This window comes from Octopus bimaculoides, chromosome 9 (assembly GCF_046866305.1).
Source record: "Octopus bimaculoides isolate indiv1 chromosome 9, ASM4686630v1, whole genome shotgun sequence".
Lineage (NCBI taxonomy): Eukaryota > Metazoa > Mollusca > Cephalopoda > Octopoda > Octopodidae > Octopus > Octopus bimaculoides.
Window position 1 is genome coordinate 11,498,487 of NC_142936.1, and position 24,395 is coordinate 11,522,881.

Genomic DNA, 24,395 nt, shown 5'->3' on the forward strand with positions numbered 1-24,395 from the left:
ACACCACAATAAACAATGAGAATATAACCAATGTGGAGATCCCATGTTTTTTTTCTTCTTTTGGTCTTCTTTTTCCTTTTTTTTTTGTTTTTTGCTGTTGTTGTTGTTGTTATCCCTCTTCTTTCCTGTCTCCTCCTTTCTCTTCCTTCTCCTCTTCTCCTCACCTGTCCCTTTCTTCTTTTTACACACACACACACACCAACACAAACACTCTTTTACCATCATTTCTTCACCCTTCACTCACCTGTAACCATTGTCACCTGTGAGTCTGAGAAATGTTTTACTTTTATATCTTAGCAATGGAACATCAGCAACAAAAACAAACAAAAAAAAATGGCAAAACAAGAAAAAAAAAACATTACCTTATCCAGATACATACACACAAACAAACACACACAACACTCCTCTCAAAATAATGTAGAATGGTAGAAACACATTCCGTACTACCTAGCCTTTTTATACAGTCAGGTATACACACCTCATCCTTAAATTTTTCTCTCCCTCTTTCTCTATCTCTTTCATCATCATTATTATTATTATTATTATTATTATTATTATTATTATTATTATTATTATTATTATTATTCTGTTCACTGGCTACCTTTCTCTTCCTGTTTTTTTTTTTTTTCTTTTCCCCAAAACAGTTTATACACCTGATGAATTCAATACTAAAATTGTTAATAAGAAATGTTCTGTGTGTTTGTGTGTGTGTGTGTACATATGTTTTTTTTTTTTATTATTATATAGACTTTTGCAACAGAAATCTGAGAAATAAACAAGCCTTAAATGAACGACAGACATGGGGGGGGGGGAGTTTGTGGGAAGGAAATTACTGCATTTATTGCTTGCCCGAACTGTGACCCTCCGAACCATGTTACACTACAGAGCACACAACGAACACCTACCATTCCAATCTGTTCAGTTAATTACGTTCGTTCGTTCATCCTGTTTAGTTTTTCTTCTTCCAAATTTTGGGGTCTGTAATTCAGTGTTCGCATACCGAGGATTAGTGAGGTGCAAAAAGTAGAAGATATCAAAACTTGGCTGACTGCACGATACTCTCTTTCTCTGTCTCTCTCTCTCTATTTGTATATATATATATATATATATATATATATATATATATATATATATATATATATATATATATATATACAGGGTGTCCACAAAGTCTGGGCACATGGAGAAATAATAATTTCTTAAAGTATGTGTTAATCCCCCATGTACCCAGACTTTGTGGACACCCTGTAGATATATATATATATATATATATATATATATATATATATATATATATATATATATATATATAATGCAAGAAAGCTGTGTTGGTGTGTTAACATCCCTGTGTCTTATTGGTTTGACAAAAGCAACATAGAATAAATACCAATTTAAAGAAAAAATACACACAGTAAGGGCTGCAGTTGATTTGACTAAAATTCTTCAACGCAGTGCTCCAGCATGGCCACAGTCTAATGTCTGAAGCAAGTAGAAGATAAATAAAAGATTAAAAAAAAATATCACAATACTTCACAGTAAAAAGGTGGGTTGTGGTGAAATGATGGAAATATACAGTGTGGAAATAACACTGTTTTATGTTGTGAGTTCAAATCGCTGGCATCAGCTTCATCTTTTACTGTGCCACCACGGGGCCAGTAAAATAAAAAAAAGCAGGTTGTACCAGGGTTTATTTATTTTATATGTTGTATAGCCTTCCTCTTCAAAACTGTGGCCTTGTAAGTAACATGTGGTGTAAATATCATTTTCTTTTATTCTTTTACTTGTTTCAGTCATTTGACTGTGGCCATGCTGGGGCACCGCCTTTAGTTGAACAAATTGACTCCAGGACTTATTCTTTGTACGCCTATGTTTAAGAAATTTTTTTGTTTTTACTTCATGTAATCTGCATGCTGTCCTTAATATCAAGAGCTAACGAGCAGACTGTGGACCAAATTTATTTATCTCTGAATTAAAAAAATAAATACAGTCCTTATCAATTTCCTTGAGAAGACAACACCCACCCCCATACACTTATTCACTATTTTATTGCTGTTGTTGTTGTTGTTGTTGTTATCGTTAAGGTGGATGAGCTGGCAGAATTGTTAGCATGCTAAACAAAATACTTATCAGTATTTCGCTTGTCACTAAGTTCCGAGTTCAAATACCGCCGAGGTCAACTTTGCCTTTCATCCTTTCGGGGGTCAATAAAATAAGTACCAGTTGAACACTGGGGTCAATGCAATTGACTCATCCTCTCCCCCAAAATTGCTGCCCTTGTGGCAAAATTTGAAGCCAATACTATTTTTATTATTATTATTATTATTATTATTATTATTATTGAGTGAGAGAGCAGGGCATGCCATCAAAGTGACACTGCGGTAAAATATACGAAGCCCATTATACCCGTCATGATCAATCTTGAGAAATTAGGCTTCTCAAAACCAGAAAGGTGAAAGCTTATTCGAACACTACGGATCCAAGCCATCACTGGAACTATTAAAATCTGTAAAACTTTCCAGAAGTTTATCATTTAAATATATATGAGCATGTCTAGATATGCAACTATACGGATTAGGATACATACATAAAGCAAAACATACAAATGTGCACATATACAGACAAATTTTGTTGCATGGAAGCTAATATTGCAAAATGTTGGAGTTTGCTTCTGCATGCATTTTATGTTCAAATCCAACTGGAGTTGGTTTACTTTTCTCCCTACTATTCTCAGTAAACATTTGAATTTACTATACTTGGTTGAGGAGGTTTAATAAGACTGGAACATATCTATGTTTGCCAAAGATCAGTTTATTCTTTCTCTCACCACATTGCCTGTTTCCCCAGTTTAAATTAACTGAGCCATTGGCAAGGCAGTACATAAAAAACAAAATAATTTTCTTTTTATTCTGACTTATCTCCCTTTCTATTGTTTGGTTGACTTGAAGATTGTTTAACAATGTTTACCTCTATTCAATACAGATATAGTCTTGATGAACTAAAGTTATCATGCTCACCACATCAAGTGTATAACAGCTTACTTTGTTTATTTTTCCATGTAACTAGTGTTATCTCTGGGTTATTTCCTTTGCACTCTATGATGCATTATAGCCCCTTGGAGTTTGCACATATGTGTACAAAGAATATGGAAGGGTTTGGCTTAATTGGACCCTGTTGTACTTAGCTCTCTCTTTTAGACGCTTTGGTGGGCCTTGTGCCAATGTTGTTAATTATTATTGCTGTGAATTGAATCTCCTAAACAGATTGTCTAAATCTCATCACAGACTCCACTGGGAGGGCACAAGAAGAGAAAAAAAAAAAGAATCTTTTGATTTTTTACACTTTACCACTTTGGAATAGTTTGTATCAATTACAGAACTCTTTGTTATCACACACACACACACACACATACACGCGTGCACACACAAACTATAACACATACACTCATCTCATACATGTACGTAGATATATCTGAAAGTTTTTACCGAAAGAGAAGTTGCGGAACTAAAAGAACAGAACGAGGGGGGATAAACAAAACAAAAAAAAAAACAAACACAACATGTTCTAACGTTCATTGCTTTGATCTTTTCATTGATAAACATCAAACATGGAATATTTAAAGAAATTCTTCCTCTCTGCAGCTCTCAGTTGTATAAATGGAACCATTAAAAAAAGAATATTTGTATCTTATTTCCTTGTGTATGTGTGTGTGTTTGTGTGTACATTTATAACTGTGTGTGTATCTATCTATCTATCTATCTTATCTCTCTATCTATATCTCTATGTACGTATGTATCTCTCTCTCTCTCTCTATCTATCTATCAATCAGTCTATCTATCTATCAATCAGTCTATCTATCTATCTATCAATCAATTTATCTATCTATAAATATATATATGGGTACGCGTATATACATGTATGTATATATATATGCATTTATGTGTGTTGGTGTATATACATATACATACATATATACACACACACTCATACATACATACATACATACATACATGTACTCACGTATAGACAACTATATGTACAAACATGCAAAAAATATAACCTTTTAAAACCAATATATATAACACATATGCACACACACTCACGCACAGGTATGCATGCACACGTACACAAACAGCCTAGCAGCACACATAGTGAAATGATGCTGCAAGGCTTGATCAGTTTGAAGTAAGCCTGTCCATAGAAACCAACGATTGTTATGTGTGAAGCGGAGTGTGATGCAAGGAGGTGGTAGCGGGGAGGGTGAGGAATACCAATCACAACCGCGACCAGTCTTGTTGCTAGTGTCAATAGCTAAACATCTCTGCCTTCACTTGTCTCTCCAGTTTTTTTTTTTTTTTTTTTTTTTTTTTTTTAAATCAAACTGAAAATAGTCACTGCTGTAGTTGATGTTGTTTTATGGTTCTGATGATGACGATGACGACGAAGGTGATGGTTGTTGTGTTGGTGGTGGTGGTATTTATGTTGCTACTGGTTTGGTGGCAATCGAAGAAAAAAAATACTTCAATCTCTTTGTCTCAAGGAATGCTGACAGCACTTATTCCAGTGCAGAGTCGAAAACTGGAGACTAGCGTATTTGTGTTGTTGCTTCTTTGTGTCATCATTATCTTCATCATCATCATCATCTAATGTCCGCTTTCCATGCTGGCATGGGTTGGACGGTTTGGATGAAAACTGGTAAGCTGGACACCAGGGTCCAGTCTAATTTGATAAGGTTTCTACAGCTGGATGCCCTTCCTAATACCAACTACTCCAAGAGTGTACTCAGTGCTTTTTACATGTGTGTGTGTATGTATATGTATTATTCTTTTACTTGTTTCAGTCATTTGACTGTGGCCATGCTGTAGCATCACCTTAAAAGGTTTTAGTTGAACAAATTGACCCCAGGACTGATTCTTTGTATGCTAGTACTAATTTTATCAGTCTCTTTGGCCAACCTCTAAGTTATGTGGACGTAAACACACCAACATTGGTTGTCAAGCAATGATGAGTGGGGGGGGGACAAACACAGACACAAATACACACACACACACACACAACATCGCTTGACAACCGATGCTGGTGTGTTTACGTCCCCGTAACTTAGTGGTTCGGCAAAAGAGACCGATAGAATAAGTACTAGGCTTCCAAAGAATAACTCCTGGGGTCGATTTGCTCGACTAAAGGCGGTGCTCCAGCATGGCCACAGTCAAATGAGTGAAACAAGTAAAAGAGAGTAAGCCAGTGAGATGGGCAGTGTAAGCAGGTCCCAATATAGTAAAGTGAAGTGGGGCCTCAGCTAGGGATAGGATAGGATAGGATACATGCAGCTGGGAATCATAAGCGCCAGTTTAGAAATGCTCTTGATGTTGGTCTCGGAGGGGGGGGGGAAGAGTGTTCAATTGAAATTAAAGAAAATTCTTGGCAAACAAAAAGATGATAGAGTTGTGTTCAAAGTCTAACTTTTATTGAAGATAATAAAACACACACTCACTCACACACACACACACACACAAGTGCTAGTTTCGTAAAAGATACTGGATATAGAACGCAATAAGTCTCATGCATGAAACACTGTGGTTTACATGCACTTACGTAAACATATTAAAACACACAAATATACACATGCATACCATGTATTACTGTTTATATTTTCATATTCACCCCCCCCCCCCCTCTCTCTCTCTCTCTCTCTCTCTTTCTTCTTAATCTCCATATAAGATAATTAGTATAAACTTGCTGCTGGCTATAGATTAGATCTCTTTATCTGTGGTATACCAACTGATAAATCAATGAAGAAGATATTAGATTTTGTTGCTGCTGCTGCTGTTGTTGTTGTTGTTGAAGTGGTTTAACCCCAGGTTAACTTTGACTGAGCAATTCTACGGTCGAAGCCATTCCAGGCATGGCTGGTCCATTTATTTCTCCTGGTATCATGAACCTAGAAACACATTATTGAATGTGTCCTTTTTCTGTGACATCACAATGTGATCTGAAAGAGATTTGGCTGCTATTTCTAGCTGATCGAATGACCTCATAGTAACTCTTTCAGGGCTTCATGTTTCTTCTTCTTTTTGCTGTTGCTGTTATTATCAGCTTAGGTATCATGAACCCAGAAACACATCGAATGTGTCCCTTTTTCTGTGACATCAGAATGTGATCTGAAAGAGATTTGGCTGCTATTTCTAGCTGATCGAATGACCTCATAGTAACTCTTTCAGGGCTTCATTTTTCTTTTTCTTTTTGCTGTTGCTGTTATTATCAGCTTAGGTATCATGAACCCAGAAACACATTATCGAATGTGTCCTTTTTTCTGTGACATCACAATGTGATCTGAAAGAGATTTGGCTGCTATTTCTAGCTGATCGAATGACCTCACAGTAGCTCTTTCAGGGCTTCATTTTTCTTCTTCTTTTCTCTGTTGCTGTTATTATCAGCTCTGAACTTGTATTTGCTATTTAACAAGTAAACATCAGGTTAGACAGAGGTAGAAAGTTATCCCCCCTTCTTCGTCCCCCCCCCCCCCCATCGCTTTCTCTTTCTCACACATACACCACTACTAAGCAGTTTTTCCTTATCATCTGGCTGAGGAGGACATCACTTCCTTTAAGAGAACATTTCATAATTATGCTTTATTCACTTCTAAGTCCCACTTTACGATAACATTTACTACATAACTTTGTCTCACTCATTATCTAACCTCCGTCTCTCTCTGTACACACACACACACAAATCATGTGTCTGGTAAGACTCATTTTTGAATATCAAAAAAGAAAAAATAGATATTGCCTTATATGGGTACAGGCTTGGCAAGAAGTTTGCTTCCTAGCCACATAGTTCCAGGTTCAACACAGTGGTGTCATTCGACAGCTAAAAACGGTGTAAAGTGCATTGTGACCAGTGATGTGTAACATTTGATGACCTGGTCAGTCACATGATCACATGTGCTATTACCCAATGAACCATTTTCAATGTTGTTATTATTATTATTATTATTATTGTTCAGGTCACTGCTTGGAATTGAACTCGGAATCTTGGGGTTAGTAGCCCACGCTCTTAACCACTACGCCATTGCCCGTGGGATCATCATCATCATCATTTAACGTTCGCTTTCCATGCTAGCATGGGTTGGACGATTTAACTGAAAACTGGCAAGCCAGAAGGCTGCACCAGGCTCCAATCTGATTTGGCAGAGTTTCTACAGCTGGATGCCCTTCCTAACGCCAACCACTCCGAGAGTGTAGCGGGTGCTCTTACGTGCCACCGGCACGAAGGCCAGTCAGGTGGTACTGGCAACGGCCACGCTCAAAATGGTGTATTTTACGTGCCACCTGCACAGGAGCCAGTCCAGCAGCACTGGCAACGATCTCGCTCGAATGTCTTTTACACGTGCCAGGAAGGCGACGCTGGGCACAGGTGCCATCATGATTTCCCTTTCATATATCACAAATGAGAAGTGCCAAGCATCTTAGCCAAACCAAAAATCACTTGGACTAGCAGGTAATGGATAAATAGCCTTAATTCCTCTGGCATTCTCTGGGTATACTTGGCAACCCAGGACAAAGTTTGGTAACTGCCATTGCATTTATTCTGTTGATGTTATGTATGTGGTTTATAAAAATCTCAGATTAAAAAGTGTGGGTGGGTATCAATTATCCTACTTGCTTACCTTCTGACAGCTTAGTCATTAGCAAGACACTCTTGTCACATTATGTACTTTGGTAGGATTATACAAATGGCAGACAGGTTGGGATTGTCTGGGGCGTTACAATTTAGTTTAAATTTCTAAACTTACATATTTCAACACATTCCTTTGGCAAATGAAGCTTGCTATAATGTATGTGTTTTATAGATATTTGTCAGTCTTTTATGTAATTTGCTTTTGAAGTTTCTGCTTAGAATCTAGACAGCGCTTTTTCAAATAAAGTAGTAGTAGCAGCAACAGTAGTAGTAGTAGTAGTAGTAGTAGTAGTAGTAGTAGTAGTAGTAGTAGTAGTAGTAGTAATAGTAGTAGTAGTTCCTTCTCCTGTAGGCACAAAGCCTGAAATTTTTGTGGAGAGAGGGACCAGTCGATTACATCGACCCCCCCCCCCCACACACACCACCGCCACAGTTCAACTGGTACTTATTTTATTGGCCCCAGGAAAGATGAAAAGCAAAAAGTTGGGACGAAAAAGTATAACAGGGGTCGCCACCACTCCCTGCTGGAGCTTCGTAGAACTTTTTGGCGTTTTCGCTCAATAAACACACACAACGCCCGGTCTGGGAATCGAAACCGCGATCTTCCGACCGCAAGTCCGCTGCCCTAACCACTGGGCCATTGCATCTCCACTGTGCTAAAATTATTATTATTATTATTATTATCTCTATCCTTGTCTGTCCTCCTCACATTTTTCTAAACTTACCTCCTCCCCACCCATTCTGTTCCCCTGTCTATATTCTCTTTTTGATTCACCTTCTTCTACATCAAGGCTAACTCTAACACCTGGTCACCACAATCTCTCATTATATAATGCAAGGTTGCTATGTATCTCCTCTATAACAAAACACCTGTCCTTCATATTTTAGTCTCTTAACACCTGGCATAAAACCACTTCCCTTTCCACTATACTCCCATCCTACTCAGTCAGTGGTGGGGGTGGCATGCTTTTTATTTTTTGGGTTCTTTGTCTTCCAAGTAATTTGGTGACCTCACTTGTGCTGGTGCCAGAAAAAATAAACAAACACCCAGTGTACTCCATAAAATGGTTGACTTTAGGAAGGGCATCCATCTTGTTGGATCCTGTCAAGCTGTCCAACATGTGCCAACATGAAAGACAGATATTAAATGATGGTGGGCGTGATGATGACGATGATGATGATGATGATGATATATGCATACAAAATATAATTTCCATAACCACTCTAATGTCGATGCCCACAAACAACAAAGTGGGTATACGTAATGATTATGAAGCCTATCTTAATTAATTTATCTGATTTTAAAACTTTGATTTTTGTTCTAAAAACCCAACACCACCACCACCACCACTACAATAGCAACGACCACCAACACCACCACCACCACTACCATCATCATTATCGTCATCTGTATAGTGTTGAGTTTAGTTTACAATTCTGATATGGATTTTCACAAGCGTTTTGAAACGATTCTTTCTAGCTATCTCAGACTTTTGGCTAATTCTTCTATTGATATTCTTTAGTGGTTTCAAACCAGCAATTCTCTGCCCCTTTTACAAACTTTTTCTCTCTCTCTATATATATTTATCTCTCCCCCTCAAAGCAACGCAGATCCCCGCAACTTCTCTTCCACCTCCACAGACCTATATAACACAAGATTTTTATCTGTAGGCCAGACAGATCCACTGAAAAATATTTCTGCTCTAAATATCACATTTATAAGTTCTAGCCTCGGTTTTTATTGTTATTTATTTTTATATATTCAATGTTATGAATTGTGAATTTTTTTTTCTTTTTATATTTTTATTTAAAAATTATTTTTTGTCTCACCTAAATCATCTCAAAACACTCCATTTAAGGACGATGCAGTTGTTGCAGTCGTTCAGCGCCGTAGTTGAACTTATAATTATTTCAAAGGCATTCCAGTCATGGCCACCGTGTCTTTATTTCAGACTGAGCATATTTTTATTATTATTATTTATGCGCCCTTTTAAAGCCCTAGCCAGGCTCATGGGCTCGGTTTCCTGATTTCTATGGCGTATGTGTTCTCCCCAGCTGCACGGGACCCCAGTCCATTGCAGCGTTACTCAAGAAACAGGAAGAAAGAGTGAGAGAAAGTTGGGGCGAAAGAGTACAACAGGGGTCACCACCACCCCTTGCCAGAGCCTCGTGGAGTTTTAGGTGTTTTCATTCAATAAACTCACACAACGCCCGATCTGGGAATTGAAACCGCGATCCTCCGACCGCAAGTCCGCTGCCATAACCACTGGGCCATTGCTCCTCCACGCTGAGCATATTGAGGACTACATTAACAGTATGTTCCTCTTTTTCCCTTTTTACTTTTATAATGGATTGAAATTGTTTAACCCCTTTGACGCCAAACTGTCTGAGAATGTTCCAGGTTTTATGATATAAAATTCCTAACTTAACCCTTTAGTATTCAGATTATCCTGTCAAATATTTTGCTTTTTTATTTTCATTCATCATCATCATCATCATCATCATTGTTTAACGTCCGCTTTTCATGCTGGCATGCGTTGGACGATTTGACTGAGGACTGGCAAGCCAGGAGGCTGCACCAGGCTCCAATCTGATCTGGCAAGGTTTCTACAGCTGGATGCTCTTCCTAACGCTAATCACTCCGAGAGTGTAGTGGGTGCTTTTACGTGCCACCGGCACGAGGGCCAGTCACACGGTACTGGCAATGGCCTTGCTCAAAAATATTAATTGGTTAATTAGGTTTAAGTTTTATTTGTGGAATCCAGTTGTTTTGAGTTTGCTGCAGAGAGCAGTCTATATTTGTGGTGGGGAAGGTTGGAGAGGACGCTAGGAATGTGACCTGGGTGCCAAGCAGGCGGCAGCCCGCAAAAATTTGGGAACCACTGGGTTAGACGATTTGACTGAAACTGTTAAGCTGGAGAGCTGCACCAGTTTCCAGTCTGATTTGGCGTGGTTTCTATAGCTGGACGCCCTTCATGACACCAAACACTCCAAGAGTGTAATGGGTGCTTTTTTACATGCTAGCTATGTGACAGTGGCATTGACCACAATAGCCTTTTCACCTGGCTTGACAAGTCCTCCCAAGCATGGCACACTGACAAAGGTCTCAGTCACTTGTCACCCCTGTGAGGCCCAACATTCGAAGGGTGCTTTTTATGTGCTTCCAGCATGGGGGGCCTGTTATGTAACACCGGCATCAGCCATTACTTATGGTTTCACTTGGCTTAACGAGTCAGTAACCAGAAGATTATAGTGATCTAAATTAAACCTTTCTGTTAAAATTTCATACCAATTTATGTTCTAAACACCCGCTTAAATAACGACAAAGTTATTTCCTTAACATTATTTACATTCAACGGATATTTGTCCTCATCTTGTTTATTGTTAACATAACATTTCGGCTTATATACCCTCCAGCCTTCTTCAGGTGTCTTGGGGAAATTTCGAACCTGGGTTCTCATTCCTAAGGTATTTTTCGATGTTATTATTATTATTATTATTATTATTATTGAGTGAAAGAGCAGTGCATGCCATCAAAGTGACACTAGGGTAAAATATATGAAGCCCAATATACCCATCATGACAGCTCGTCTGATTAGGGTACACCAGGCACATGCATCACAACCATATGTGCGCGACATTGTGATCTCATATCAAGATAAACAGTGCATGACCTCGCAGGTGGGGCCCAGTTAGAATTTTCTTCAGGTCAGGTAGCCCATCCCACTCAAAAGGTCTCTGAATAAGGTTTGTTTAAGGATGTTGAGCAAAACATTATTATTAATATTGTTGTTCAGGTCACTGCTTGGAATCGAACTCGGAATCTTGGGGTTAGTAGCCCGCACTCTTAACCACTATGCCATATGACTGTGTTTCTACAGACACATGGTAACAAAACAGTTAAATGAGATTTGGCTGATGTTACTAACAGGTTAGAAGGCATTGTAGAAGCTCCTTTGTTAGATTTTAGAGGAAAGTGTAGTGCGCAAAAGAATGCTCCCCTTCCCTACTCGGCACACAGGTTGTTTATAATTACCAAAGTTCTTTAGAAATTAGGATGATATTAATTAAATTAATTGATATTATGTATGTTGACATTTTCATAGAAAACTAATGAACTGTAAACGTGAATATAAAATTATAAAAGGAAAAGTGTAAAGCTTTCTGAATAATGGTGATGACAACAGGTGTGTGTTTTCAGGGGTTTGTAACTATCAAAACAAAGGCAACTCCACAAGGCCTTGCCTTGCACTAAAAAGCTGTATGTTTATGAGACGAGGGCAGTTTGGGGTTCATTCCCACAGTGTGGCACTTTGGGCGAGTGTCTTTTACTAAAGCTCTAGGCCTACCAGGAAATGAGTTTGGTAGCTGGAACTGTGAGGAAGCCCACTGCGTCTGTGTCTGTGTCGTGTTTGTCCCCCCCCCCCCTGCACTACTTCATGACAACTGGTGTTGGTTTATTTATGTCCCCGTTACTTAGCAGTTTGGCAAGAGAAACCAATAGAATAGATACCAGACTTTAGGAAAGAAGCATCGGAGTTGATTTGTTTGTCTAAACCTTTCAAAGGCGGTGCCCCAGCATGGCTGCAGCCCATTGTCTGAAGCAAGTAAAAGACAAAGGATAAAATAGGGAACTAAAGATTTGGGCTCTGTGTTTGAGAAATGCCAAACAAGCCCCCACTACCACACACACACACAATGTTAATGCCAACTTGATCTCAGTGACACTACTAATACACACACACACACACTCTTCTGTTTTTATTTCTAACCTGGTTCACTTTGAGCAGTGATTTTCAACCATTTTTTTTTGTTTTATATCTATGGATCTCTCTGATTACTATATTATTCTGGTGGGCTCCTATGGCTATTCAATGTTTAAAAACTAATTTTATAGATAATTTATAGGCGTAGGAGTGGCTGTGTGGTAAGTAGCTTGCTTACCAACCACATTGTTCCGGGTTCTTGGCCAAAATTGTGCCCCCATCCTCAAAGTGGTACCCAGGGCATGTACCCTGTTTGCCCCACCCTAGCTACACCTTTGCATCTGAGATGCCTCATCCTTATGGTCCTGAGTCTGTACTATGACATAGTCAATCTTATGCTTATAGTTTAGTTGGAGATGCTTCCTGTGGAGGCACAATGGCCCAGTGGTTAGGGCAGCAGCCTCATGGTCGTAGGATCGCGGTTTTGATTCCCAGACCGGGTGTTGTGAGTGTTTATTGAGTGAAAACATCTAAAGCTCCACAAGGCTCCGGCAGGGGGTGGTTGTGGCTAACCCTGCTGTACTCTTTCACCACAACTTTCTCTCACTCTTTCTTCCTGTTTCTGTTGTACCTGTAATTCAAAGGGGATAGCCTTGTCACACTCTGTGTCACGCTGAATCTCCCCGAGAACTACGTTAAGGTTACACGTGTCTGTGGAGTGCTCAGTCACTTGCATGTTAAAATCACGAGTAGGCTGTTCCATTGATCAGATCAACTGGAACCCTCGTCATCGTAACTGATGGAGTGCCAACAGATGCTTCCAAGAAACTTAATATCTGCTCCTAGTATCTCTTCTCAGAATCTCAAATTGCAATTACCAAGTCATGTTCCTTTCTGTTACCTGAAAAGATAGGTACATAAAGATTATGATCTAAAACAAAACACAATATGGAAGACAAGTATTATACCAGTTCTTCTAAATGACTTTGAAACCTACTGTATTTTCTGGCACATAAGCCAGTATAGTATATAGTAAATAGTATAAACATGTAGAGTAAACATCCAATCATTGTCACTGTCTTTCCAAATCCTGCTGCCTTTCACATGGAATTCTTGATCCTCCAAAGTTGCTCTTTCTTTGGCTGTAAACTTTTGTCTGACAAATTTCACTTACTGTATTTTTGGGCATCTAAAGCACATCAAATACCCTAACTGAATATCTCATGCATTTTCATGTATAGGAACCATGAAGATTTAGACTGATACCCTTCGGTAAGCTATTATGGTAGGCTAACTTACAATACTTACTTTAACACTGTCAAATATCATCACTGATCTTCACCATCACCAATAATTAATAATACCATCGTTAATAATAATAACCAAGTCTAGCCAAAGCCTGACCTTCAGCACATAAGACACAGTGTGACTTGAGAGAATTTTTTTTGGGGAAAAATGTGTGCCTTATATGCTGAAAAATATGGTAGACAAGTTACAGGTGACATTTTAGATTGAAATAATTATATGACAAAAGTTTTGATGGTCTGGTCATGTGATGTGAATGTAGAATGATTTGGTTGCTGCAATAAATGCCTTGGGTGTATGAAAGAAAGCAACACAGAGAGGAGAAAGGAAGTTTTTAAAATATCAGCATTACTGAGTAGTCAACTGCCCTAAATGAAGTTGGATCATCCATGATGGAACCCACTTCTTTGTCTGAGCACAAACTCCATACCTCAGCAATAAACATGAGCGTAGAAAGCAGCACAATTGACCAACGTGGTTTATTTTTACTCCATGATGTTACAAACACCTGATCTACATAATCTTGTTGATCCACAGTTAAATCTGCTGGGGAATCATTATCATCCCCCGAAGATTCCTGACAGTTATATATATATATATATATATATGGCTGTGTGATTAAGAAGTTTGCTTCTCAACCATGTGGTCTTGGGTTCAGTCCCAGAGCATAGCACCTTGGGCAAATGTCTTCTATTATAGCACCAGGCTGACCAAAGCTTTGTGAGTGGATTTGTTGGATGGAAACTGAAAAAAGCCCATCATGTGTGTTTGTTTGTGTCTGTGTGTCATGATGTTTAGACATCACATAATAGTTGTAAATGAGCATCATCACCATCATCATCATCATCATCATCATTCAAGCAAGTTTGTTCATATCCAGTCTTCCATGAAAAGCATGTCTGCCGATAGGGGAAATATTACCTTGCTTGAAAACAGGTGAAGGTTGGCTACAAAAAGAGCACCCAGCTGTAGGAAATTAGCCTCAAGAAACTCCAGCTGACCTATACAAGAAAAGTGGATATTAAATAATGGTGATATGTATGTATACACATATACACAAATATACTCTTTTACTTGTTTCAGTCATTTGACTGTGGCCATGCTGGAGCACCGACGTTAGTCGAGCAAATCAACCCCAGGACTTATTCTTTGGAAGCCTAGTACTTATTTTGTCGGTCTCTATTGCCAAACCGCTAATGTTACGGGGATGTAAACACACCAGCATCAGTTGTCAAGTGATGTTGGTGGGGACAAACACAGACACACAAACATATACACACACACACATATATAGATACATATATACGATGGGCTTCTTTCAGTTTTCCGTCTACCAAATCCACTCACAAGGCTTTGATCGGCCCCGAGACTATAGTAGAAAACACTTGCCCAAGGTGCTACGCAGTGGGACTGAACCAAGAACCATGTGGTTGGTAAGCAAGTTACTTACCACACAGCCACTCTTGCGCCTATACGTTCATATTTGGTCTGTGTGGGTGGCAGTTTTTAGTACCCAATATACATTATTAGTAAAATCGAGTCTTTTGTAATTAGATACTTGAAGAAACGCTAAACATTTTCTCCATCATGTCCTATAAATCTGTTTGGAATTTGAATGTAAGAAACCATGCTGCTTTATCTGTATGTATTTGTATATTTTTCTCTCCTTCTGTGTGTGTGTGTGTGTGTGTGTGTGTGTGTGTGTGTGTGGTATTTATTGTAAATACTCTTAAACAATAGAGGACTGACATTTATAATGAAATCAATACTTAATCCATCTTTTGAATAAAGTTGTACATGTGCATGTATAAGAGAGAAAGAGAAAGTAAGTGTATATTACACACATCTATCTATTTTACCTTTTACTTGTTTCAACCATTAGATTGTGGCCATGCTGGAGCACCACCTTGAAAAAAATTTAGTTGAGCAAATTGACTCCAGTACCTTTTTTTAAAGCCTGGTACTTATTCTATCGATCTTTTTTGCCAAACTGCTAAGTTACGCAGATGTAGACACACCAACATTTGTTGTCAAGTGTTGATCACATGCACACACGATGGGCTTCTTTTAGTTTCCGTTGACCAAATACCCTCGCAAAGCTTTCATTGGCCCAAGGCTTTAGTAGAATCTGGAATTATGTGGTTGGGAAGCAAGCCTCTTACCACATGTCCACACCTACACCCATATATATATATATATATATATATATATATATATATATATATATAGAGAGAGAGAGAGAGAGAGAGAGAGAGAGAGAGAGATATGAGATAAAGTATGATTAATCCAAAACAATGTGAATAAATAAACATTACATTTACACTCTCTTTTACTTGTTTCAGTCATTTGACTGTGGCCATGCTGGAGCACCGTCTTTAGTCGAGCAAATCGACCCCAGGACTTATTCTTTGTAAGCCTAGTACTTATTCTATCGGTTCCCTTTTGCCGAACCGCTAAGTTACGGGGACGTAAACACACCAGCATCGCTTTCAAGTGATGTTGGGGGGACAACACACAGACACACAAACATATGCACACACACACACATATACATATATACAATGGGCTTCTTTCAGTTTTCCGTCTACCAAGTCCACTCACAAGGCTTTGGTCAGCCCGAGACTATAGTAGAAGACACTTGCCCAAGGTGCCACGCAGTGGGAATGAACCCAGAACCATGTGGTTGGTAAGCAAGCTACTTACCACACAGCCACTCCTTGACAGAGAAATCTGAATGCTAAAGGGTTAATCTAGAGAATGGTTTCCCTGGATCAGAAAAATCAGTTATCCGGAATGAGTATGAAACCACAAGTTCCATACAGTAAATCGATTTAGTACCTGTATGTATGTATGTATGTATGTGTATATATATATATATATATATATATATATATATATATATATATATTAGCTATTAGGTTCTAAGTGTTGTTTAAATAAGAAAACAACTGTTAATAGAAAGTGGTTAGGAACAAACTGGGATGCAGGTTGGAGAGCTAGAAATCTGTTTGATATTAAATATTTTAGACAAGCCACAAGAAAATTGGTGTGGTGGGGATGTCAACTTATTATTTTGACTTTGTAAAGACCACCTGACAATCAAATAGGTCATGACCTCTGTCAAGTGAGTAGGAGTGGGGGGGGGATTGGGTAAAGGAAGCACTGAAGGAGATTTAAAATATTCTGAAATTTCACCTACCTGATGGATAGAATATGTAACTAGTACAATTAATGATGGTAATTATGATGATTAAACTCACAGTTAGAGTTCTTTGCTTTTGAATACAAATGGATTAAAGTGTTTATTAACTTCTTAAATTACCAAATGAATTTCCTGTCATTAATTTTGTTTGTTTGTAATTCTCAACATTTGCTCAGTGTTAAAATTCTATTTAGAATATGATTCTACCACCATCAGCCAGGTTCACCTTTGTATGTCTCTCTCTCTCTCCCCCTCTTAGTATCCCCAGGCAGTAAAAAAAAAAAAAAAAAAATATAGAAACAAAAATGTAACTGTGACTAGTTATGCATCTTTTATTTCTTCTTTTTAACATTATTAATATATATATATCTATTACTTTTTGAAATTCTAATTAAAAAAACAACAACCAAAAACAGAAAATAAATAGCAGCAATTTATATATATATATATATATATACTTAAGAATTCTGGACATTTATAAAATAAAGAAATAACCACCGTTTAAAAAAAAGAATCTTCTTTTCAGTGGTATGTAGTTAATAATTTTGACTGTTAGTGTTTAGGTATTGTGTTTGAGATGGCTCTTCTAGTCAGCACCATGTGATATGATTCAGCTTTTCAACTGACCTGTTGAGAAGATGAGGAGGCCTCCTGCTGGTAAGACAAACCTGATTGGTTCCTGCAAAGAGCCATCTTCAGGTAAGCTGGCCTGTTATAAATAGATTAATTGGTTTTTGGTTCCCTCTTTTACCTGCTATCTCTTACCTGAGAGGCCAGGCAGGCAATAATGTGTCGACTGCTTCTATATTGATAAAAAGAAAGGGGGGAAAAACAAACGGAGAAAGACCAAAAAGACTACAAACACTCACACACACATCCTAATGGATGGATTTGGAATTCACTTACCTTTTCTTTAATCTCATCTCATTTACCTGGATTGTTTCGTTGAAAACTTCTACAAACATGCAGCGGTAATACCTTGCTTTTTTTTTGCGTTTTCTTTGTGTGTTTCGTTTTATATTTATCATTCCCCCCCCCCCCCCCCCACTCTTTCACCATAAATTATATTTTGTAAAATTTACCATTTCGTTTTAGAACAGGTGGTGGTATTGGTTCAGTGAGTAGTAGAATCGACCGGTCCCTGTTGTTCTATTTTGTCGATCTATGTAACTTTAAACATCCCGCATCGTGTTTGTCTGAGCTAGTCGGAGTTACTGCTACGACAATTCTCCTTGGTAGTTTTTATTATTTATTATTATTAGTGGTATTAGTGAGTTGTTTTTATCGTCCTTCCTTTAGTATCTTATAGCAGTGTTCAACAAGAGAGATAGACAGATATATATCTATATATATATATATATATATATATATATATATATCGAGAGAGGGTGAGATAGTACCTAGAGTAGAGTGTGCTCACTCGACCTACTTGTACCTACCTCCTCTTTCGTTTACACCTGACCAAAGTACACACTAGTCATCTCTCCCTTCCCCTCTCTCTTTTTTTTTCTTTCTCTTTCTCCTTTCATTGATAACAGGAAGTTTTGATGTGTGACTACTACTGCTATTACTACTCCTACCACCACAGGTACAACACATACACCGAAGGAGATAGTGCGATTAAATTGTGTACGTTGAGGAAAAATATTGTCCACAAAATTAATAGCAACTTCTTGAATACCTCTTCTCTTGCCAATTTCTGTTATCTCTAACCCCCTCCCCCACTATCTTTATCCTTTGTAGTGTTTTAGCGATCACAGCCAAGACCAGACTGGGGCACCGTCTTTGAAATATATGTATCGTATATCTAGACAAAGTCCAAATGTTTTCCTTTGAAATTAAACATTGTTGGCTTAAACTTTGAAAAGATTTGAGTAACTTTTTTTACACACGCATACAATTGTGTCTATCTATCTACCTATTTATCTGTCTGCCTATCTATCTATCTATCTATCTATCTATCTATCTGTCTGCCTATCTATCTATCTATCTATCTATCTATCTATCTGTCTGCCTATCTATCTATCTATCTATCTATCTGTCTGTCTGTCTGTCTGTCTGTCTGTCTGTCTGTCTGTCTAATGTAGATATAAATAGATACACGCGATATCCGATTGAGCATACTTGTGATCAAGGTGTTAGTTCTAGCTATAAACATCCTGTTTTATTTATCAGTGCCCTGAATAGACAGTTTTATAGACATTTAGCTCATATTTCTAGCTGGTCGACCATCCTTGTAGTTTCTTCTGCTGATTTTTACATACTCTCCCCACTCTCTCTCACATACACACACAATACTTATATAAGTACATATACATAGAAAAGTCATCTGAACATTCCCTCCATGAACGTTTGAGCTGCTAGAAATAGCAGTCGCGCGTGTGTGTGTGTGTTTAATTTCCTTTTTTTGTTGTTCAAGCACCAAGGTTGTGGTCAATCTCCTCTTCCAATCATTAACGTCCCATGTGACTAAATTGAACCTCTTCCTACAGATATTCCTTTTTCTCACCTTTTCTTCTCCCCCCACTTCACCTCTTCGCTTCCTTCTTTGTCACTTCTTATTGTTGCCAAGTTCTTTCTTTTCTTTTCTCTTTATATATATATATATATATATATATATATATATTAATTCACGACAATCATTATCTCAAATGTTATTTGTTAGAACTTCGTCGTAATCTAAATTATTATTTACAAGATCAAAAACAAAAACCTTATTATTATCATTCCTAAGTCTTCTTATATCTTTTACCCGTGTATACACGCACACACTCACGCAGGTTGTTTTTATATTTTGCTTATATATCGTTTTATTTATTGATTTCCCATTCATTATTTATATATATATATATATATATATATATATATATATATATATATAGATATATAATAATAATATTAGGGACAAAATTCAAAATTACTGGTAAAAACCCAAGTTCTTGAAACTTGGTTCTTTTCCCTAAAACTATATATTTATATATATATAATATATATATATATATATATATATATATATATATATATATATATAAACATCGTCCCTTTTCTTATGCTGGTATGAGTTGGACTTTCTCTTTCCCTATATGTGTGTGTGTGTGTGTATATATATATATATATATATATATATATATATATATATATACAGAGAGAGAGAGAGAGAGATATGCATGCTATATTTTCTGTCCTGCCAAAGACGTGTTTTCCTTAGCTTATCATCTTGCATTGTTTAGCCAAGGTGGTTTTATTTTTATTTACCTGTTATCCTCCCCCCCCCACTCCTCTCTTGCATTGTGGTGCGCATAGCTTTCACCTTGCTAAAACCAAATCTTAAATACTTACTGAATTAATAACCAACTAACCAAGCGATCAATCAATCAAACTGCCAGCCGTCCAGCCAGGCAACCGACCAAATGGATTTCAAAATAATCTCGTAGTTGATTCTTTTTTTTTTTTTTAAAGATATTCTTTTATTCTTTTACTGCTTACAGTCATTGAACTGTGCCCATGATGGAGCAATGCTTTATCACTTTCAGTTGATTAATCTGATCATATCTACGCAAGTATTTGATTTAAAAAAAAAAATCATTGAGCACAGTTTGGTGACACCATGAGGTTTCGTCCATGTGTCGTGGTCTTACATCATGTTCATTAAGATGCTGCCATGTAGTTCAATGTCTTGTTCCTAAATGATTTTCTTGCGGGTCGGGTTCGAGCGCCCACATGTGAGTGGACACCAAGGGGACCATAATTTTAGCGATGTTTTTTTTTTATTTAGATTTGTTGAATATTAAAATATATAAAGGAACACAGTATCGAACAGCCAGCGGGTTTTAGACAGATTTAACATAAATGTGGTCTCTCTCTCTCACGCACACATGTATATATACAGCAGGCTTCTTCCGGTTTCCAACCACCAGATCTATTCACAAGTCTTTGGTCAACATAGGGCTATGGTAAAAGACACTTTACTCAAGTACAATGCGGTGAGATTGAACTCAAAACCACACAGTTGAGAAACGAGCTTCTTAACCACACAACCATGCCTGCACCTTATTTCATTACCATTGTTTTAACGTCCATTTTTTTCATGTTCACATGCGTTGGACAAGATTCAATGTGGCAATTTTTTTTTTCTATGGCTTGATCTCTTGTCAATTGCCAACACTCATTTGTTTCCAAGTAAGGTTAGAAATTTGTTCATCCTTCAAACATAAGCAGTACGATGGACAAGTTTTCATGGAAGATTGCTTTGTGTTTGACAATGACATTTTTTGACAACTATTATGCAGTGTTGTGACAAGGAGACATAAGCACACACATACATGTGTAATGAACTTTGTTCGGCTTACATCTCCAAAATCAACTCGTATGGTTTTAGTTGGCTCAGGGTTATAATAAAACTCACTTACCTAAGGTACAGTGAAGTGGGACTGAACCCAAAACCATGTGAATAGGAAGCAAACTTTTTAACTCTATCACCATGTTCACACGTACACATATTCATTTACAATGATCCTTCAGTTTCCACCTATGAAATCCACTCATAAAGCTTTGGTTGGCCCGGGGCTATACTAGAATAGTGCTCTGCAACCAGTATGCTGTGGCACAATGCTAGGAGTGCCGCAGTGTGACCTGAATATAATTCTTCTCCCTATAATTCTAGTTATATTTTTAGTTTAGGTCTGCCGCCGAATTTCGAAATGGATGGAAGCATACCGCAAGTGGATAAAGGTTGTGGAACACTGTAATAGAAAAGACACTTGCTCAAGGTGCTGTGCAGTGGGACCGAACCTGCAACTATGTGGATGAGAAATGAACTTTTTTTTAACTATACAGCCACACATGCATACACACGTGACTTTGCTTCTGTACTCTTCCTGTCTACTAAGTTCCACTCAGAAGGCATTTGTTGATCCAAGGCTTATTGTAGGGGGTACCTTGCCCAAAATGTTGCACAGCATGACTGGACTTGGAATCATTCAGTTGCCAAGCAATCTTCGTAGCCTCACAACCATGCCTGCACCCATGCTTCTTTCTATTTTATTTTATTTTTAACAAAAAAAAAATCTGTTTTTGTTCCTTTGTTATTTTTCCTTTTTCTCTCTTTGTATTTTACCAGCCAACTTTCATACTTACTCTGTACAGTTTAATGGATTAATGCTTGTAGGATTAATTCTGAGATCATCCTCTTTCTTAGCCTATTTAAATTGTAGTTAACTGAATATATATCAAGCCACTATCTGTTTATCACAACTATGATGTTTCTCAAGTTATTTCTTTCTCTTTCATATATATATATATATATATATATATATATATATATATATGTATGTATGTATGTATGTATGTATGTATGTATGTGTGTGTGTGTTTGTGCATACGTGTGTGTATGTATGTATGTATATATATATATAAATTTAATAAATGGAGTAATACGCATATGTTAAATGAATTCATTTAACATATGCATATTATTCCATTTATTAAATTTTTATATTTACTCAAATACCCAAAATAAACAGGACATTTGCTAAAGGTACCATTCAGTGGATCGGATCTAGGATCTCAGGATTGCAAAGCAAAAGCTTATTTAATCAGTTGGGTATGCTTTGCTTGCGAGTTTATTTGAGTTGATTTGCACAAAACACAAACACAACCCCATGATGTATATGTACACTTACATTTCTAACATTGATTTGGGGGTGGGAGAGGTATGTGGTTAGGACTCTGTGTATGTATGTGTGTGCTTATGTAGGCATATGTACATGTACACACACCCTTTTGTATATATATGTATAGGTGCAGGAGTGGCTGTGTGGTAAGTAGCTTACTTACCAACCACATGGTTCTGGGTTCATTCCCACTGCATGGCACCTTGGGCAAGTGTCTTCTACTATAGCCTCGGGCCGACCAAAGCCTTGTGAGTGGATTTGGTAGACGGAAACTGAAAGAAGCCTGTCGTATATGTATATATATATATATATATGTATGTGTGTGTATATATTTGTGTGTCTGTGTTTGTCCCCCCAACATCGTGGTGTGTTTACGTCCCCGTAACTTAGCGGTTCGGCAAAAGGGAACGATAGAATAAGTACTAGGCTTCCAAAGAATAAGTTCTGGGGTCGATTTGCTCGACTAAAGGCGGTGCCCCAGCATGGCCACAGTCAAATGACTAAAACAAGTAAAAGAGTATATGTGTGTTTGTGTATGTATATATATATATATATATATATATATATATATATATATATATGTTTTTGTGTGTTTGTATCTATATGTGGAGTATATGTATTAATATTGTGTGGATTTATATATGTATGCGTGTGTATATATATATATATATATATATATATATATATACATACATATATATACATACACATACACACATACACTTATGCATAATTTTCCAGTCAATATTATGTTGAGTCTAATAAGATTATCTGTTATTTACCTTACTAATGAAAAAAAATGATTATTTTGTTACTCACAATTTTTATATGGTTTCAAGCAATCCTACAAAATGCGTTTTCATAAAGCTTAATTAATTCCATTGATTTTTATTTTTTTTTAATACCCCCAACTTTGGTCATGAAAAAAAAAAAAAAAAAAAAAACCAAATATTTTTTTTACTTAAAAACAAATTCTATTTTCGATGAATTTTAATTGCATTAAACATGAAATAGAATTTATGATATCTTTTTTCACCCTGAAGTTATGGTCCATTATAAATTCCTGGCGGCAAACTAGCAGAACTGTTAGCATGCTGGGTCAGATGCTTTGTGGCATTTTGTCCGTCCTTACGTTATTATTATTATTTAAACTATTATGTGCTATATTAATTAGCAGGGATGTTGTCTTGATTGCTTGATTTTATCAAGTCTCCCCAAATCTCAAGAATGTTATGATTCTTGCAGAATACAGAATAGCTCTTTTCTACAGGTCAGCAATGTGAGTCTCAATTCCAGTATCCTTCATCTGTTAGGTATCAGTTTGGGTGTTGTGCCATGTGCGCCAATTACCACAGAACATAGTTGTTATCTTCCACAGTCTCTTCATTTATCTAGTCACGTCCTAGCATTTCTCAGTTCTCTCAAATTCTTTCGATATCCACTCTATTATCTCTGGCATTTGCAAAGTCTATGAGCATACACTCTGTTTCTTTTGTTTCTATAACCTTGCTTAGTCTTCTTGTTTCAATAGTATGGTCTGCCTTCATGGAGGAATCCTGTATTTGTTATTATAATTTGAAGGAGATTTTGCCATTTTTTGCAAATGCCTATAGGTCTGAAAGAGAACGTGAAGATTGAATGAATTTGGAGTGGGTACATAAGTGGAGGCGCAATGGCCCAGTGGTTAGGGCAGCGGACTCGTGGTAGTAGGATCGCGGTTTTGATTCCCAGACTGGGCGTTGTGAGTGTTTATTGAGCGAAAACACCTAAAGCTTCATGAGGCTCCGGCAGGGGATGGTGGCGAACTCTGCTGTACTCTTTCACCACATCTTTTTC

General features: G+C 37.4%; 1 protein-coding gene and 1 long non-coding RNA gene across 9 annotated transcripts in view; one reads left to right on the forward strand and one right to left on the reverse strand.

The window, feature by feature from the left end:
* The window catches only part of LOC106879997 (uncharacterized), a 319,599-nt gene that overhangs the window by 249,133 nt on the left and 46,071 nt on the right, over positions 1 to 24,395 (forward strand). Inside the window, exon 1 of one of the 7 annotated variants that reach the window (XM_089357137.1) lies at positions 16,623 to 17,858. The exons of the other annotated variants lie outside the window; for them this stretch is intronic. The gene's annotated coding sequence lies outside the window, so the exon portion shown is untranslated. Of the gene's footprint in view, positions 1 to 16,622; positions 17,859 to 24,395 lie in introns of those variants that run through there. 7 annotated transcript variants of the gene reach the window in all.
* On the reverse strand, positions 9,457 to 18,369 carry LOC149133985 (uncharacterized). Of its 2 annotated transcripts, XR_016243037.1 has the most exons (3): positions 17,794 to 18,369; positions 15,545 to 15,860; positions 9,457 to 13,281 (listed from the first exon to the last, which is right to left on the reverse strand). It is a non-coding gene; the product is annotated as an uncharacterized LOC149133985 (long non-coding RNA). The 2 variants fall into 2 exon arrangements; XR_016243038.1 differs by lacking the exon at positions 15,545 to 15,860.